Source organism: Falco biarmicus, chromosome 8 (genome assembly GCF_023638135.1).
Source record: "Falco biarmicus isolate bFalBia1 chromosome 8, bFalBia1.pri, whole genome shotgun sequence".
Taxonomy (NCBI): domain Eukaryota; kingdom Metazoa; phylum Chordata; class Aves; order Falconiformes; family Falconidae; genus Falco; species Falco biarmicus.
In genome coordinates, this window is record NC_079295.1 from 53,149,703 (window position 1) to 53,168,001 (window position 18,299).

Consider the following 18,299-nt stretch of genomic DNA (forward strand, 5'->3'; position numbering starts at 1 on the left):
TCTAGGAATTAAAATTAGGAAAAAGTAGAATTAATAAAAGCTAAATTAGGCCTAATAATTTGTAAGGGGGAGTCTTGAGTAGTCCAGCATCAGAGAGGCAGGGTCTAGGCTCTCCTCTGCACAGCTGAGAAGACAGAGTGTTCCTTGTGGCAATTTTCTAGGTTGGATTTGAATTATTAAAAGCTTTCACAGAAGAAAAAAAAATTTAGACAGGGAACTTTCCCAAGAATTATCAGACATGTAATGCATCAGTGCGTTTACTAAAAGTAAAGGCAATAGAAGCTGCAAATATTCTCGAAAAAGCAACAAGTGGGTACATACTGCATTGCATTGTCTGGCTATTTGTGATATCTTCTCTTTATCTACACGGCCTCTGTGGGTGAATTAGCTGGGCCCTGCACGTGTGCCTACCGCTGCAGTCACCGGTTGCCTCCAAGTTTACGCTTCCAGCCGTTCCTCACCCTCCAGGTCACCAAAGGGGCTTCACCACGGCAGGAAAGAGCAGGTGCTAATGGGATCTGCCTGCAGGCTTGTCTGAACAAGCTGATCCAAAATAGAGCTGAGAAGCCTAACAGTGCTTTGAATCAAATCTGAGCCTGGAAAAGAGGAATCTGTTTGAGTGATTAAAACCCAAAAACTTAAAACTGAGAATCAGCAGGCTGGGTACATGGCTGCTCAACTGTGGCACAGCTCCTCTGGGCTCAACGGCACCCATCATTTCTACCCGGTGTGGGCACAAGTGACACCTTTGCTGCCTTTTTTTTTTCTTTTTTAACAAGCATATCCCCATTGGATAGAGGGGCACGCAACTCCAGCATGCTCCCTTCCCTGGCATGGTGCTGGTTAGGCAACGGAGAGAGGGAAGTTAGCCGGGGTGCAGCCGGCTGTCTACCTGCACGCCAAAAGCCATGCAAGCCTCAGAGATTTATTTTGGTTAGATTTCATTTCTTGATCCCGTGTAATACCTTCTTTGTACATCTAAAGGCTGGGGCAGCAGTCACTGACTATTTGGCACCAACCAACTTCTTTTCCATACATTGATAAACACAGGTCCCAGTCACACACATTTTTCCCTTCCCACTTAAGTGCAAGAGAAAAATGCTCCCAATTTCCTGGACAAAGTTGTCAGCAGCAGCAGCCAGAAAGTCTGGCCATGAAGGACACACGTCAAACCTTATTAAAATAACGTGGCGAGGCTTTCTTCTGCTTCTGGGAGGACTCTGGTTTCTTCAGCCTCCAAGAAATCCGATGGCAGCTGGATGACCTAACAGCCTGGCTGGCAGTCAGGTCCAGGCTGCTCAGCCGGGGAGCAGATGGGCAGGAACGGGTGGTTGCCTCTGGTGCCTACTGACCCAGGACAAACAGGCATTTTGTTAAACATCATTGGCACGGCTAGTGCTCTTTCAGCAGCCTGAAATACATTTCAGAGTTCGTGATTTCCACTCCAGCATTCAGATGCTTATGGCACTGGGCTCATCCTGCTGATGCAAGGATGAGAGCATCTCACCTGTGTCCCGCTCTGCACACCCCCAGGGACCCCCAGACCAGAAGAAATAGGAGCAAGAAAAAGAAAGGACAGGCTGAGGAGCTGATTCCTTAGCAGAAGATCAACATGCCGTGTTTTGCAGCATAGTCAGTGGGGACGGGGTGCTCCAATGTGCCCCAGGAGGCAAGCATGGGCTGTGCTGAATGCTGGGAGAGTGATCCCAAGCTTGCAGCAGGACTTCTTCAGAGCAAGCTGCCTCCAGCAGCAGTTTGAGGAATCACAAAAAAAGCCCCTGACCCCTCACTCCCGGGGGCAGCGTGGCTCTGTGCACATCTGTAAGCCCACCAGGCTGCCCCACAGTTCCTCCCCACTGCAGGAAGGGCCAGCAGGATCAGACTGGCAGGGCAGAAGATTTTACTCCCAGATTCACTCCACAAGTGAGGACGCAGATTATTCCTTGAGTGTTGTATCATTTCCATTTCTATCTTTGTCAATCTTTCTTACCACAGCTGAGCGATGAGCAGGGCCGAGGTGCCGCATCCAGCACAGAGCTGCAGGTGCGCAGGGCTCGCAGCAGGCAGGCGCTCCCGTGTGCTAAGGGTGGCAGGGTCTGCGGGGTTCTAGCACAAGACAAAAGCACTATTACTACCACAGTTGTTAAATATGGTATTTTTTTTCCCTTAAGAACATATCAGACCACAAGGTCTGATACCCATGCATACACATCTATTTATGCTGCAAACTTCCCATAGCCTCATGAAACAAAAATTTTACTGAGCATTTTTTCTCTTCCACTGGCTATTTAACAAATGTATATAATGACTGACAGTAATTAAAAACTGTCTAATTCTGGCATTGCTGCAGGCGGTCAGAAAATTTCCTTCTGCACAGACTAGGATGAAACCAAACCAGATCAGAGAGGCAATTCACGTTCATCACACCGCGTTCCCTCTCCTCCATTGTCCTCAGCTCCCTTCCAGACAGGGGATATTTTTCATGACAGAGAATGAGCAACTCCTTTTGTCCTAAGGCCACCGACCAATGCAGACCGCAGCACAAAGAACTGAGTAGCAGAAGCCTTGCTGCCTCAAAACAGAGTGCAATAAAAGGTAAAGTGATCATTCCCCCGCAATGATAGCGGTTCCCCATGGGCGTCGTGGTGTCTCTGTTATCTTTCCGTGCTCTCTGTAGGCGGGAGCAGCCTGGGACTGAGCAGAAGGCACCAGAACAAGGTGGTTTGTGACAGGCGGCAGCCCCTTGGGATCGCCAAGAGCACACCATGGGATCCAGCAAAAGAAACAGCGAAAAACGTAGTTTGCTTTTTGGTTTCCTTTCTGACAAACTAATTAATCCCTGAGGGAATCTATCAGTATGGTGTCTGAGGTGGTTTTCCAGAGTTTTTGGTTCCACCTTCCATCTGTAATAGAAACAATCTCTGCCTTTTTTTTTTTTAAAGTGAGCTTTCCGTTTCTCACTTCACCCCTCCTTTTGCTGACACAATAAAAGACAATTTTCTAATTTTTTTATCATTAAATTTCTCCACAGAAGGGGTGTTGAAGTTAAGCTGTAACCCTAATGGAAGTTGGGATTTCATCATCAGAGGTCGGTCCCCATTTGGGAGACAAACGGCTTCATTTCGGAGGAAAATACTTTGATTTGTCATATAAATACTTTGCAACCCATAGCCTGATGAGGTGATAAGCTTTAATTTAATATTTTCTCTTGTGGTTATGTCATAGCACCAGGTATTTGTCTTTCATTTCATCGACAGAAGAAAAGTGGCAAGTGTGCACAGAAAATACAGCACTGATAAGATGATTGCTGGGGGGTGGGAAACAAGCAGGAACACCCCGGAACGTGCCCAGCTGGCTGCACGGTGAGGTACCCCCGTGAGGTGCTGTGCACCCGCCCTGCTGTGATGGAGATGTCTGGAAGGCAACAAAAGCCCAACACACCTTCGTCTCAGGCTCTGTGTGCATAATGGCCACGGAAAATCTGTTTCCATTCTAAATGGCTAAAAATTCTTTGTATTAATCAAATCAATGCAAATTATGTAATTTAGATGACTGGCAGCTGTAATGGGCTGTATGAAGATACTCTGCCAGCTTAAGTAGAAGTGGGAACGCAATCAACTCCCAGAGCTGAGAAACAGCTCGCAGCTGAGGTTAAAAGCACACAGACGAGGCAAAGCCCCGGTGAGTATCTCCAGACTAAAAGTGGTGGTGGGGTTAATGGGTCTTTCCAAAAGTGACCTGCTATTGATGTGTCGCCACTTCTGCTCGCTAAAAGCAGGGCTGTACTTGTAGGCGTCTAAGCGGCTCAGATCAATTTACAATCCCCGATAAACTTGGCTGCAGTGGTGGAAAAGGCTGTTCCCTTGTACCCCAGCTACATCCATCACCTAAGGTTAAGCATACATGGTCTGATGGGTCCTACCTGCAAGCTTACTCACAGTGTGTCTACTACCACGCTGACATTGTGTTTCCATCCGGAGTTACCGATGCCAGGCTGGCGTTGCAATCAGGTAACACACTGGCAGAGGACAGTTGCCGGTGAAATTTCCCAGGGAAGGAGTTTCTCCTCGCAGCTATTCCTGCTCTTACACCTGCTCCTGTTTGATCCACCTCAGGGCAAAGACACACAGGCTGATTTAAGCTGCTAGTGACAACAATTGAGATCATCCTTTGACTTTGACTTGAGATGGGCTACACTCCTTGGGCTATTTATAACCCATGCAGAGGTATTCCTCTACTTAATCAGTCTCCTGAGGGTGTGAGTCACACCACGGCTGGGTCAAGCTCCTACCAGACACCAGAGGATGAGCAGCTACTCTGGCTCCCGTGTCTCTCCACCTTCCTGCCCATGCACCTTAAGGCATGGGACTAAAAGGTCTTCTGGAAGCACCACACCTCCCAGGAGGGTGCAACCACCACTGGGGTTTAACACCAGGATGGATGGAAGTGGGGGGAACAATTTAAGGCATTGGCTGAGGTGGGAGATGAGGGAAGAGGGACTGAATGCAACACCAGCTCAAAAGAAGGATTAATAGAGCTGTATGCTGTGAGCAATCCTTTCTGTCCTTGCAGCGAGGACTCCCACTGCCTTCTGCGTTAGGTAACTTCTGGGGATAAAAGGCTGTGGGAAAACAGTATTTTATGCCAGAGAAGAATTACTTCTTTAGCCACTGTCCTCACCATGTACCGTAAGGTGTAGAGTTGAAGTCTGTTCCCTGTGCCACTCAGGACAGTGACTGTGATCCCCTGAAGTCTTGTTTCACGCATATCTTGTCGATTTGAGGACCACCCACAGGACACATCTCCAATTCAAACATCCCAATGTTGAGTTCAACTGATTTGTCAGCCTGTATTTTATAGAACTCACATATGGATTCTATAGCAAAAGGACTGCCCCCCCAGCTCACACCACAGCACAGTTTCCCTGGGGTTCTGTAATAGAACAAGAAAACACTTTAAAGACAAAAAATTATATTGAATTCTCTTACTCCAAATTAGATTAGCATTTTAATGTTGTTTAATTAGTTAGTTGCAGGGGTTTTGTATGCCAGTTTATAATGTTGGGAAGTGTATTTTACAACATTGCACATACAAATAATAAATTGTGCAACACAGATGTTGCCACTAATTGTAATATTTTAAGTGAAGAGGAAAACAGTCTGCTTAGCTTTTAATTAGGTTTATTCCAAGCAGACACAAAAATAAAAATTTACTTGTCTTTTAAGTAAATACCATCTGCAATATATTTCTATACCACAATCTAGTGCAAAGCGTATCTGCAGCCTGCTATGCTCCTGCACGATCTTGTTTATGGTAGAAGGCCTGTCTGTCCAGCAGAGGTAAATCGGTGGCAATGGTCGTATTACACAAAGCAAACCCCCAGCTTGCTCCAGCTCACCTCTCAGGCACGACTCGGGCTAGAGGTGCCCTTGGCCTGATGGCAGGAGTGCGCAGTAAATGTCTGCCCATAAGCCCTGTCTGTCTGTCACTTGGCACTGTGGGACAGGCAGTGAGACTGGCACGCTGTGGGCCACTGAGGGAACTATATAATGACTTGCTGAGCCACGCACATGCAAGCTGGATCATTATGTGAGCGGCATGAAAGCAGTAAACACTGCAGGGAGCCAGCCAAAAGCACCCATTGCCTCTTTCAGGCTAGCGTCCTTCAACATGCTGCACAACCACAGAGTTTCTTCCTTTTGTAAAAAAGATACATCCAAGTGACGTAACCCCTAATTTATTTTCCCATTCCCATTTTTCTCTTCCAAAGCTCAGAAAATGCCAATGTAAATGCCTAACGCCGGAGGAACCAGGCCACATTTGTCTCTGTTTGCTGATGTACAGTTTGCATAGACAAGTTTACTTCCAGCAGCAGGGTTACAAAAGACATAAAGTAAGAGGCTTAGTTCCACGTCAGACCGTTGCGAGTTAGTCACGCCCCGGGACCGGCGGCTGGCAGACAGGCATCACGGCTGGCAAGGGGGTGAGCCAGCTCCCGGGCACTCCTGGCATCAGGTCTACCCATTACCAGGCGCCTTTAAGCTCAGCCCAAGGGCAGAAAAGCCAGATAGGCTCTGTGTGCGCGTGCATGCACAGCAGCTCAACAGCCCCTTCACTGGAGCAGTTTAAGCCCCTCGGAAACATCTAGTCCAAAAGACATTGCTGCAGTACGACCTGCTGCAGCTCTGCAGGCTGTTTCTGCACTGATGCGATTCCCCCTCGCCCTCCCCAGCCAGGCGGTGACACCCTTCTGGGTGACTGGGAGCTGGACTTGTCAAAAGAAAAACTGCTGCAAAGGAGCCTCCCCAGCTGCCCCTCTCCTTTGCAACGCCACAGGAAACCAAAACGCAACAAAATCACCTGCCACCACTGCTGCTTAATGGGGAATTTTACATCTAAACCCTCATACCCTCTGTTCCTTCCAGACTGAGTTAAAACGTACCCCAAGCCAAAAAGGCTAAAGCCGTGCCTGAAGGCACCTTCAGCTGGTGACAGACGGGTGGGCTCCGTGTTCCTGCACGTGAAGGTTGGTCACTACGGAGAAGGGAGGCACGGGGCTGCCACCATCTCCACTTGCTGCAGCTGTAGTATTGGTTCATCTCTAAAGCCAGCAGAACCAAATTCTGGAAATATATAAAACCAAATATTTATTTCAGCTTTTGCTCTCTTTTCTCCTTAGTTCTTGGGGAAGGAGAGGGGGGAATAGGAGGAAATTATTAACTAAAGGGCTTCTTGTGCTCTCACACAGACTAAATCGTTTTAATCAGCTGCCGCTGAAATCTTGGGAGAGGTTGCAAGGTTTGGGAGCACTGAGCACAGGTGGACATGTCTCCTCCCCTGGTTCCCTCACCTCCAAGCCGTGGGTGACCATGTGCCCAGCCCCAGCAGCTGCACTGGCCCCAGCACTGCTGCGAGGTCCCACATGTGGGGCCATGCGCTCTGCTGGTGAGGTTCAACCTGGGGACCCAGCCTTCAGTGTCACCCACCAGTGAGGTCCAGCCCCAGGACCTGGGGACTCAGCCTTCGGTGCCACCCACTAGCAAGGTCCAGCCCAGGGACCTGGGCACCCAGCCTTCAGTGTCACCCACCGGTGAGGTCCAGCCCAGGGACCCAGCCTTCAGTTTCACCCACCCAGCATCAGCTTCTCTTGGAGGTCAGCCCCCCTGAATTGCCACACGGCGACCTGCATGCAAAATAAATAGCTTACAGATGCTTTCTTTTTAAGAAATCTCATGGTATTCGAGGCAGCCTTACTTTTCTCACCTTATTAATTTTGCTCCGGTTAAATGCAAGCTGATAAAATAGAAACTGCTGTAAGACCCAGAGAAAATTAGGTTATGTAACCTATTTTTTATTTATTTAGCATGATATCAAAGTTGTTTCTTATCACTCTTCAGGTACATTGTGCTCAGGAATAAATTAAACTGTCTATTCAACAAAAAGGAGCTGCTTTTTCTACTCCTAATTTTCTCTCTTTTTCTCAGTTCTCACTCTATTATTAGGGGAAAAAAATAACAAGCTTAGCTGAAGCCAGAGGAGCCCTTCCAGCTTTGCGCATTCACACCACGCGATTACCTCGCATAATCCAAGTGGTCCATCTATCGGTCTCTGGCCGATACGACAAGCATCAAAGTCAAAAGTACAATGATGTTTTTCTTTACATAATTACTTGCTGATGTTGACAAATGGAGTGACAGCTGTGCCCTTTTTAGGGCAAGATTTGCGCAGAAATCAAAGTCACGTAAATAATTTCCCTGGGTGTTTTTTGCCGCTCTCTTGCTCCTCGCTGCCGCCTGCCCACCGCCCCGGCCATGTGCCCACCGCCCCGGCCATGTGCCCAGCTCCGGGGAGCAGCGGTGCTGGCTGGAGCTGCAGATGGACCCCGCTCCCCCAGGTGCCAAACCCCGCTCCCGACGCATCCCGCCATGTCTCGAATTGCTTCCACTGCAAGGCCAATTTGGTTTTCTGATAAATCGTGATGGGAAGGGCCAGCAGGGACTTCTGCACCCTGAACCTGAGATGGAGGAGCAAGGGGAGGGTAGCTAGAGACAGAGCCACCTCTTGGGAAACACAGTGGGGCTGCAGGGTGCAGAGCCCTACGGTCCCCTCCAGATTCACGTCTTGCAGCACCAAGCGCAGCCCACGCAGGGCGAGCAGCGTCCAGCCATCTCTGGCTGCCATTTGCAGGCAGAGCTCAGCGTTCCCGCAGGGCTGGGTCTCTGCTGGAAGCATCCAGCAAGGCAAAACAGGCTTCAGCAGGGAGCAGGGCTCAGGGCATGGCCAAGGGGCCACCGGCTGCCCTCCCTGCCCTGCTTCCTCTGGTCCCACCACTCCCTGGAGCCAGCACAGGCTGGTGCACAAGAATGCTGTCGGTGCCCCACCACACACAAAAAGCACAAAAGTACAAAAAAGAAACCTAAGAAAATTCACCTCTGCTCCTTAAAGAGTTCACCGTCAGCAGGACAGCTCTTCCAAAGGTGTGTGTTTCTGGCAATGGCAGAGGCATGGGTGAAGGTGACTTGTTCAAGGTCACCAACCCAGCAGTTACCAGTGGCTGCCACCACTACAAATTCAATGCAACGTCTACCTCTTCTGGAGTCATCTTATTGCTCCGCTTCACCCAGAGGGCAGCAGCATCTCGAGTCACCCACGCAGGCAGCTGGAGGACCGGGGGGCTCCATAGGGGCAGGTTGCTAAGTCGTACTATTCCCTGACCGGAGAAGGATGTGCGATGCTCACAGTTTATGCAACACCTGGGAGTAGAGCAAAGCATGTAAATCAGAGAGAGAAGGGGCAGCAGGGTGCGCGCACATGGACGCGTGGCGGGGTTCTCTCCCAGTGCACGCTGTGAAGGGCAGAACTGCATAAGCAGGTCTATCCCGTGACATCACAGTGCAAACACCTAAGTGTTAAAGTAAGTAATCAGAACCTGACCCAGCAAATAGATAAGCAATTCCAAAAGCACCAAGGTTCAGCTCCTGTGCTAACACTTTAACTGTCTACGTTAATCTCAATTAGGCAGAAAAGTCTATACCTATTAAAATTGCCAGCTTTCTATTTTATGTGTGTAAGGGCAAGAAAGAAGCCAAGTAAATGTGTGGGTGACACTGCTGAGGGAAAGTACAAGGTACACCAGGACAAAAACCTTTTTCTGTCCTTTTTTTTTTTTAAAAAAAAAGTCTATTATGAGGGCTATAGCAGGGCTCCTGAGTATGACAAGACCCCACCTGCCATTGCGTGCCATGGTGCCATCCCAGAAGCACCAGAGACAGCAGAAGGTGCCATGAAGGTCTCACCAACCTGCCACCTCCAGGACATCATTCCAGTGTTAAGCTGGAGGAGAGGTGGTATCTGATGGTGAGAGCAGGGGAATTAAGAGAAACTGAGGCGGGGGGGGCTGGGGTAAAAGGCAGGCGGGAAAATAAAACCAAATTGCTAAGGAAGGAAAGGAGGAATGGGAGAAGCCAGCTGCTTCTCAGCACAAGATAAACTTCACCCAGTGTACAGCAGTAAAACATTACAGGACAGAATATTTTCTATGTGTATTTGTGGGTGTTTAAAATTTCTAGCTTTGGTGCATCACTGCAGCTAGAAACGGCACTAACAGGTAGTGATTTTTTTCATCTCATTTTCAGTATGAATTTCTTGTCCTGCTTCTTCTGCTTCACACCTGCTGGCCTGAAAACAGCAGTTCACCAGTTCAGATTTCACTACCAGCTTTGGTAGTTCTCACATTTATGCTTATATAAAGGCTAAGAAAGACTTCAGTTCTTCTGTTTAAATCAAAAATAAAATCAATCCTTTTCTTTCTTTCTTTTTTTTTTTTTTTACAAATGACAACAAAACTGTGAACACAGGTAGGAAAATAATTGATGCATTCTAAGAAACTGTCAGGTGTGAAAAATGTTGAAGGCTCAACAACCCTATTAATGCTATGAGAAGGTGTTAGACAGCAGATTTATGTAGCAGCACCAACACAGCACAAGATATATACGACAGAAATCAAGACAACAAAATTCTGTGCAGCTACTCCACATTTTTTTGCTTCTAGAAGCAGCGCTGCAAGATCTGAAACCCAGCAGCTGGCAGAAGGACATGGGGCAGGTCCACCCAGACAGAGCCTCTTATCAGCAGTAAGTACCTCCTGGGCATTCCCATGGGGTTTTCAGGAGCATAAATGCAGATGGCAATAAAAGGGCAGAGCTGTCTTTTCCCCCTTCCTCCATGTTTCTGTTGCTAGTTCACTTGCCCAGGAAGCAGAGGAGATACAGGTTTAAATGGTTTCCCCACTTGAGGAGCTTGCCCTCCCCTGCCTTAGGCCCTCCGTCCTGCCCATGAGCTGCTCTAGGCACCAGGACACCAAAGGCACAGTCAGTGCCCTTCTCCCCTGTTACCAGCCATCCCTTTGCATCATCCCAAAGACGGGTGGATCCCTATAGCCATGCTCCTTTGGGAGTCTGAACACGAATACTCCAAAAAAAGTCTAGTCCTATTTGCTTTCCAGTATTTGTAACCAGGCTTAAAGAGCTGGGGGCACTTTTCAAAGACTATGTGACTTCGGTGCCCCTGGAGGGGCTGGTTTCAGTCAGTACCTCTTTCCCTTTCTCCTTCCCTCAGCGCTGTGTCCTTTAGCTAAACCGCATGGTATCCTGCTCTGATCAGGTCCAGGAAAAAGACCCCCTTTTTCTACCCAGCTGTGGATAAACCCACTGAAGAGTATCTGCTGTGTTTGTCTAGAGATAAAGCACCACGAGAGAAAAACAAACTTCTCTAAAATAACCTCAGGTTTCTTTCTTTTAATCAAAAACAAAACAAAACCTCTGAAATGCATCAATTTCCCAACAGAAATGGAAAGGTTCTGACATCCAACAATACTGCCTTTGCATTTCACTGTTCTGCTGGCATTTCAGAGATTTAAAATGAAAAATTGGCTTTCAAAGAGTAGGATCTTCTTGATTAGAAAAACTTGTTGAAAATGTAATGAAAAGATCTGAACAACTTCATTAGTCTTCATTAAATAAAATAAATGTTATTTCTATTCCCTTCACATATAATCATATATTACAACTATTAATATTGCAGAGATGTTTCTTTTGTCCCAGAATTTAATGTATAAAGCTGCAAACCTCCTCGCATGAAAAAAAACTTACGATCACTGGAATGACGTGCAGTTCATCTTTTTTACGTTCATTAATTTTCTGTAAATAGAGCACAGTCGCTTTGCATTGTTTGCACTAATGGAGAGCTCAGAGCAGTTTACCCTGTTACTACTTACCATTTATTTGGGTGATAATTTTAAAAAGCTTTTAAATTAAAATGATAAAGATGGTTAGGGGGAAAGATACAGCCTTGCAGAATGTTTCAAGTATGATAGATTATCCCAGAAAAAAAGACGGTTCTCATTTGAGAGACGTGCCAGGGCTGGCTGCACATCTCAAGCAATTTTTCAAGCCCCCCACCTCGTGTTCGGCATCTTGCCCAAAGCCATTTTGGAGCATAATGGCCCCAGCCTCCTGCTCGTCCCCCCCGCCGGGGGCTCAGCCTCACCCAGCCAGCCCCTGGGGCACCTGCCAGCGCGCAGGGGTGGCCGTGCCCTGTGCCTGGGTGTGCGGGGTGACCCACCAGGGCTCTGCTCTGCTCCGCGGCTTGGGGAGGCAGGCAGCCGCCAGCGGGGGCCTGGGGACACCTCCGGCTGAACCCACCACAGCCTTCGGCCTCGCCGGGTCCCCGGCCACCCTTCAGAGCCGGAGTCAGGGCAGGAGGAGTTGGCACAGGGTGTAACTCCTGGCACACTTGGTCCCATATTTGCACCCCCTGTGCATGCTGTCCGATACACGCGCTCTCATCACAAGAAATACCCGGGTGTGTGATGGGGACATCGAGGGAAGGAGGGACCCCTGGTCCCTTGGCTGCTGCCCTTCTGCAGTGCTCAACCAGACACCTTCCAACCCTAGATTTAATTAATTTTTTCCCCTGGATTTAAGAACTATGAAACAACAAGTAATGCTTCAGAAATTCCAGCTCTAGTGGCATTCCCCTTGCTCCTCAGAGACCTCCAGCCCCCATTGCAACGGGGCACCGTGAGCCAGGGCCCCCCCCGGCCCCAGCAGCAGCCAGCATGCTGCCATGGAGGCCATAGGCAATGGCTGACACCCAGAAATCTTGTGTTTCACTCCAAGCTGTTAAAAGAAGAGAAGTAGCTTCACAGCGAGCATCACTTTTGGTCCGAACAAAGATGGCTCAGACCCACTGCCCCAGCAGCATTCCCAGCAGAGAGCACCTTCTGCTGCAGGGTGAACACAGAGCTGCTGGGGCTCACCTGGTATACCCAAAACCACATTTATTCCCACTGTCAGCCTTTTGTGCTCTGCTTACCGAGTCCTCCTGGGTCTGCGCACTGTTTGCATCAGGTGTCCCGATGCCCACCGGACCCCTTCAGCTGCGCAGTGCTGGCAGCAGAAGAGCAACTGCGACACCGGCCATGTGGTTGCTTCTCTGGGGAGCTGCTCCTCAGCTGAGGGTTTATAGAAATTCAGACTGAAAAAAAAGGGAGACTTCTATATTTCTGGCATTAACGGGTGGTTTGTGTTGCTATCTAGACGTGCCCACCGTATCAGCCCAGACACTTTTTGAAAAGGGAAGCTGGCTTAAAATAGTGGAAGTAGAGACAACACAAGTCTCTACGGCACACCGCAAGGTGTGTCTTGCCACGGGCAGGAGCAAAGCCGTTGTTCTAACAGGTTGATCTAACCTAGATTAGAAATACTTTTTTGTTTGTTTGTTTGGAGCTGTGTGTGACAGATGGTACCGGTTTGATACGTTAACTCTCTAACTAGCATCTCCCTCTGTTCCTACAAGGGCTTCGGTTTCCTGCCAGAGAGATTTGGGGTGGGTAGGAAAACCTGGCCAGCTCTGGGGAATTATTTAATTTCCTCCCACTAATCTGGTTAGGGACTCTGAGACAAGGAAGATGAGGAAAGGCAGAGGTAACTAGAAGAGTTGCCCACAGAGGCAGCTTATCTGTTTCTGCTGAATACAGAGGGAGCCTAAAAGCCTGGCTGTCTAACTTAGAAACAGAATTTGTGGATCTAAAAAGAAAAAGAAGAAGAAGAAAAAGGAGCCAATACTCCTATCCTCCCCCCTGACCAGTCCTTCCAAGCCCTCCTCATGTATAATAAGCATCAGAAAACGAGCTGCATGTGTTAGCACCTCTTTGCTACTAAAATCAACCCAGGTGCCTCCAGTCAAGGTGCAGAGCTCAGCACCTGAACCCACCAGCCACCGTCAGGCTCGCAGCCTCCTCACCTCAGGCCCGCAGTGCAGGGCTGCACTGATGGCCACCCTGCAGAGGAAAGTAGCTCCAAAACACTGTTGCATCTAACTGGGCTGTTATGCATCACTCAATATACTTTACAATTCATTTTTCCAAGCCTTTCCTGCCCATTAACTAGGACAGCTTACGGTCAGCCAGATCACTCATCTAAATTTACATCAGCTATCCATCAGCATTTGTTATCTTATTACCATGCTTATATTATTATTGCAGCTTAGCTTGGCAATTACTTACTAACCAAAAAAAACAATTCCAGCAGAAAACCCAAACAAGTCTCATTTAACAAAATATCTTTTGTTTTCCTTTTTTTCCCTGCTAATACATGCAAGACTGCTGTAATTTCCTCTGGGTAATAGGCTTGCTTTGACTAAGCTTCTCAGGTCTGTGTTTCCCTGTTTGCATTTTTGCAAAAATTAATAACTAACATTTAAAAAAAAAAAATAAGCCAGTTAGTAGAGTGTTCCCTTGTCATCTCTAGATGCTGGGAGAAGAGGTAGGCTCTCCCTAATCTGAACCAACACCAAACACCATGCAGTCAGCTGAGGAAAATCCTTTATACTCACGTTAGTTGTGGGCCATTCTAGCATCTGGATGCTGAGAATGCTTCCACGCATTATGTAGCCAGTGAGGCACTGCTATAAACCTAATGTAAATTTAATATACAGTCATTATGCAAACCAGTATTCTGCAAGCTGGGCAGAGACAGAGGGGTTGGTCTCCATTCCCCATTTTTTCAGAAAACACCCAAGACTGCCCTCAGACTAAGAGCAGGTCAGAGTTTATTATCCAATGTTTCTAAATCCAGCCCCTTTCACTCCTCATCTCAGCACATTTAATAGTGTATTTCCATAGTAAAAAATGCAGACGGTATTTCCCAGCAGTAAGACAGTAAGAAAGAATTGCATATGATTTGGTATCAGTTGTAAATTGAGTTCATCATAAAGCACCTAGGGGTCGGTTTTGCTCGCAGTATTAGATTTGGGGAATGGCATATGGCATATCAAGTGATTAAGGCTCTAAACAGTACATTTAAGGACTGCTCATAATGAAGTTCTTGAGAATTTTGCAATTAATGGGAGAACTGGGTCTTCTGTAACCTATTTAAGTAGAAGACATCATGCGTCATGATGAGCTCCCCAGCATACAAGCTGTCTGGGCATTTGTGTCCCCTTGGAAGCCCTCAGCCCTTCGAACAGCGCTGGGCCTTTCCCGGCGGAGCTCGGATGCCAGGGCACAGGCAGGCGCACGGATGGCCAGATGCTCTGAATTAAGCAGGGTGATCCCCCCCCATGCCCACCTCCTGCCGCCCAGCAGCCCCCCAGGGCGTTTGTTTGCTTTACGCAATGAGCATTTGTCATTCCGGCATATGTGTGCTTTTTAAAAATTTGTGCCAACGAGCCCCACTCTCACGATGTCCTACTCTCTTTCTTTCCACAGGCAATTTATAAATCCCTGAAAATAAGGAATTTTAATGGGAGTGCTGATTCAACCTGAACTTGCTGTACCAGCACAGAGTGCATTGAAAGGATAAAATAAAAGGACTTTACAAACTCCAGCTCTGTGTGCCTGATGGTTTTCTCTAGGGAACAACCTGGCAAGTTATCTGACAATACCCATCCAGAGAAGCTTTCGGCTTGCCTGTGTGCTGTGCATGCCAATGAGGCCGGGGATAAACAAGCCATGCAGCAAAGTGGTGTATTATTTATGCATCGTCACATCCATCTATATAGAAAATTGGCCCTAAATTAAAAAAGCAGGTATCAATACCGCCTGTGTGCTGGCTCCTGGGGAGAAGCTTGAGGGAAGAAGGAGAAATTTCAGTAATAAGGGCTCTTTTCCTCCTATCGATGTAAACAAACAACCTGTGCCACTGGAGCAATTTTTATGCTAGCAAATACCCTGACGTGTTTCACGGAAATCAATCTGCGGATAGAAAAATTGCCTAAGATAACAAAAATTCAGCAACTCCCCAACTCAAGCCCAGGCCTGGCTGCATGTTTGGGGCTGGGGGTGAAGGGTGAGAAGAGCAATGAGTCAACACTCTGAATTTTTTAGAGCACAGTTCATGAAACTATATCTTCCGAGCCCTGAATACCACGCTGGTTACAGCTTAGTTCGATTAAATTCAAGGACAGGAGAAATTGCAGGAGGGAAAGCATGTGGAATTGGATGCAAGCTGCAGGAATACGTGTTCAGAGAAAACTTCTGCAGCAGAGTGAACTGGGAGGGGACCACTTGTACGGAAACCAAATGACTTGGCAGGTAATTTTCCACCCTCCTCCTGTGGTTGCTTATTCTCATTGCAGCACAGCCAGGCCAGGGCATGGCAGCCTGGAAAGAAATGTCACCCTCGTCTCCGTCACCTCCAGGAGCTTCATGCCATGCAGTGACTGTGATATAGAGGACAGAATTATAGTTTCACTGTAAAACCAGGCAGTGAATGAAGCAACAGGTTGTCTGTGTTGATAGTAATTTGTGTGGCTGCTCTGCATCTCGGCCAGTGGGTCTAGTAAAAGCAAGTAAAGGAGTCAGCTAGCCTTAATTTGAACATGCAGAAAAATTGAAGCTTTGCTCCGATTTTCACCCAAAGCTTCTGACATACCTGTAGCAGGAGATACTGTCCTTACTCACGCTGTCTCCTTTCCTGTTCTCCCACTTTCTGAGCATATAGGGCTACAGGCACGCCAGCTCCTGCGGTATGGGTCTGGGCTCCAATCACTCTGTAGCTCAGTCAAATGCAAATCTCCATATTTCCCTTTAGCTGCTCTTTAACTTTCCTCCCTGCCTCAGAAATCACAGCAAAGCCAAACCTCCACCATGCAGAAACTAATGGTTATGAATGACCCTGAGATCACTCCGAGATGGAGCCGCTACAGGGTGGCCATGCCGCATGATGCTCGTGGTGCCAGAAAGAGCCATGAAGATCCCAAGACTCCATTCCCCAAGTCCAAACACCCCTGCAATCCCACGGACCCTTTATAAACACTGATCTTACCGCTACTGGTGTCCACGAACCATCCCGAGCAGCTGTTCTATACATGGTATAAAGCTCAGGTGGGGTATTCCCCGGGGTCTGGCATAACAAAGCCAACACTGCTGGAAAGACCTGGAAGAGAGCAGAGTGGTATGAAACAGAGCTAAAGAGACTGTCTTCTCTGACCGAGAGGTGATGGTGCCTCTGGAGAGCCAGGTCAGGAAACATTTTGCTTAGTCATTCACCACTTCCAGCTCTGTAAAACTGGGGTTTCGGATCACACACATCCTTATGAGGTTCTCAGTTATGACATGACGAAAGGCAAAGCTGGTGCTGTTCCAGCAGTGTCAGAATCCCTGTGAGAACTCCTGCCCACCAGGACCCTTTTATTAACCAAGCTGGTCAGAAACCAGATATACTGGGAGTGCAGAGGGGGAGAAGATGTTGAGTTAAAGAGAAATTATTAAAACTTTCTTTTCAAACCTGTTTTTTGTACTGATTATGAATGAAGATTAAAGTGGATTTTGTTCTGTTGATTGAAAAGTGGGATGATGGGTGAAAGTCATAGCGGAAAGGTTGTGAGATTTTTATAGAGGTGCTTAGATATGATTGATTCATATCACTGAGATTTAGAAGGCTAAAGAAAATCCATACAAAGGATAGGAAGGGTTTTTCAGATCTCAAACACCATCAAGGCCACAAATGCTCTACTGCTTTTTGAACATGAAAAACCCACACATTGAAAGGAGCCTTTGGACTCCAGCATTTTTAGCTAAACTATTATTACTATAGATTTTAGATTTCCCCTCACAGCATCTGTCCCTCATTCCATCCTCCTTTTCACTATAACTTAAGAAAAGCAAGAAACAAAGAGACTCACAGCCTGCCACTCACTGCCCTTTGTAACATCTTCTGAGTATATTTAGGAAGAAAGAAAGAAAGAGTTTTTTGATAGTCAGGAAAATCTAGAAAACACAGTCCCTGCAGTTACACAGTCGTGGTCCTTAGGCCAGGTTTGTGCCAAGGACGGACCGGTTCCCGGCAGTCTATCAGCAACCAGGTACAAATCCCAACCAGATCCAGTTCAGGCTTACTTACAACTTTACCTTTTCTCATGTGAGCACCTTTCACTTTTGTCCCAGTATATATATCAAGAAACCAGAGTTTTCATTGGGCAGTGGTGTCCCCAGCACCCTGACTCTCATACCCATGTACACCAGGAACCCATTCAGCAAAACCCAGGCTGCAGCACCGCGGCTGAGTGCAGGCGAAAGCAGACTTTAGCCCCCACTGCCTGTGGGTTTGCTGGGCACGGCTGTGCCATGGCTGCCTGTTCTTTTGATAAAGTTTTGCAGCCAAACAAGTTTCAGGATCAATTTGACTTTTTGCAAGTCTGCTATTCGGTCAGTCTTCCTGCCTCTCCCTGTGCCCTCTGCGGGTATGAGTCCACTTTCAACTTTGGAGAACAAAAAAACAAATGTGTTTCATAATACGTTTCTCTGGGACTGGATTCACAAACTAGTTACACAGTCCCTCAGCAGTTCAAAAGCTATTTGTACCTAAAATGTAGCAATTAAACCCAATTTACAGCACAGCACAATTCTTGGATGGGTGACATTAGCTGGATGGGTCTTGCTCTAGCTGTTAGGCTGTACTCTGAAACTGTGTTCAAGCTGAGCTAAGCAATGTCATCTCTGTCTGCAGGTGTCATTTCTAGTCGTGACCCTTGAGTTTACCTTGGCTGAGATGCTTGGGATCGCTGGCCACAGAAAGCCACCAACTAATCCGTCGTACTGATTTCTCTGACGGTTCAACACAGCCACCTCTGAGGATCTCAAAGCATCTCACGGGCTTAGCTGAGGGGACAGTAACGCAGAACCTGTCGGCCAACAGGCAATACCACAGGCATTCGCTTGCTACTTTTGATCCTCTCTGCAAAGCAGCTCCCCTCAGATGACCCCTAACTCTCCTGCTGTTCACTTTCTTTAAACT

The 18,299-nt window shown here is 47.5% G+C and overlaps 1 long non-coding RNA gene across 8 annotated transcripts; it reads right to left on the reverse strand.

Annotated features, from left to right (window-relative positions):
- Position 1: 1 nt before the first annotated feature.
- Positions 2-16,624, reverse strand: LOC130154298 (uncharacterized). 8 transcript variants are annotated; one of them, XR_008823687.1, is made up of 7 exons: positions 16,329-16,624; positions 12,376-12,537; positions 8,588-8,753; positions 8,431-8,487; positions 7,089-7,183; positions 3,939-6,623; positions 2-2,106 (listed from the first exon to the last, which is right to left on the reverse strand). It is a non-coding gene; the product is annotated as an uncharacterized LOC130154298 (long non-coding RNA). The 8 variants fall into 8 exon arrangements; XR_008823685.1 differs by having other exon boundaries at positions 8,431-8,753; XR_008823686.1 differs by having other exon boundaries at positions 3,939-8,487.
- Between the last annotated feature and the right edge of the window lie 1,675 nt (positions 16,625-18,299).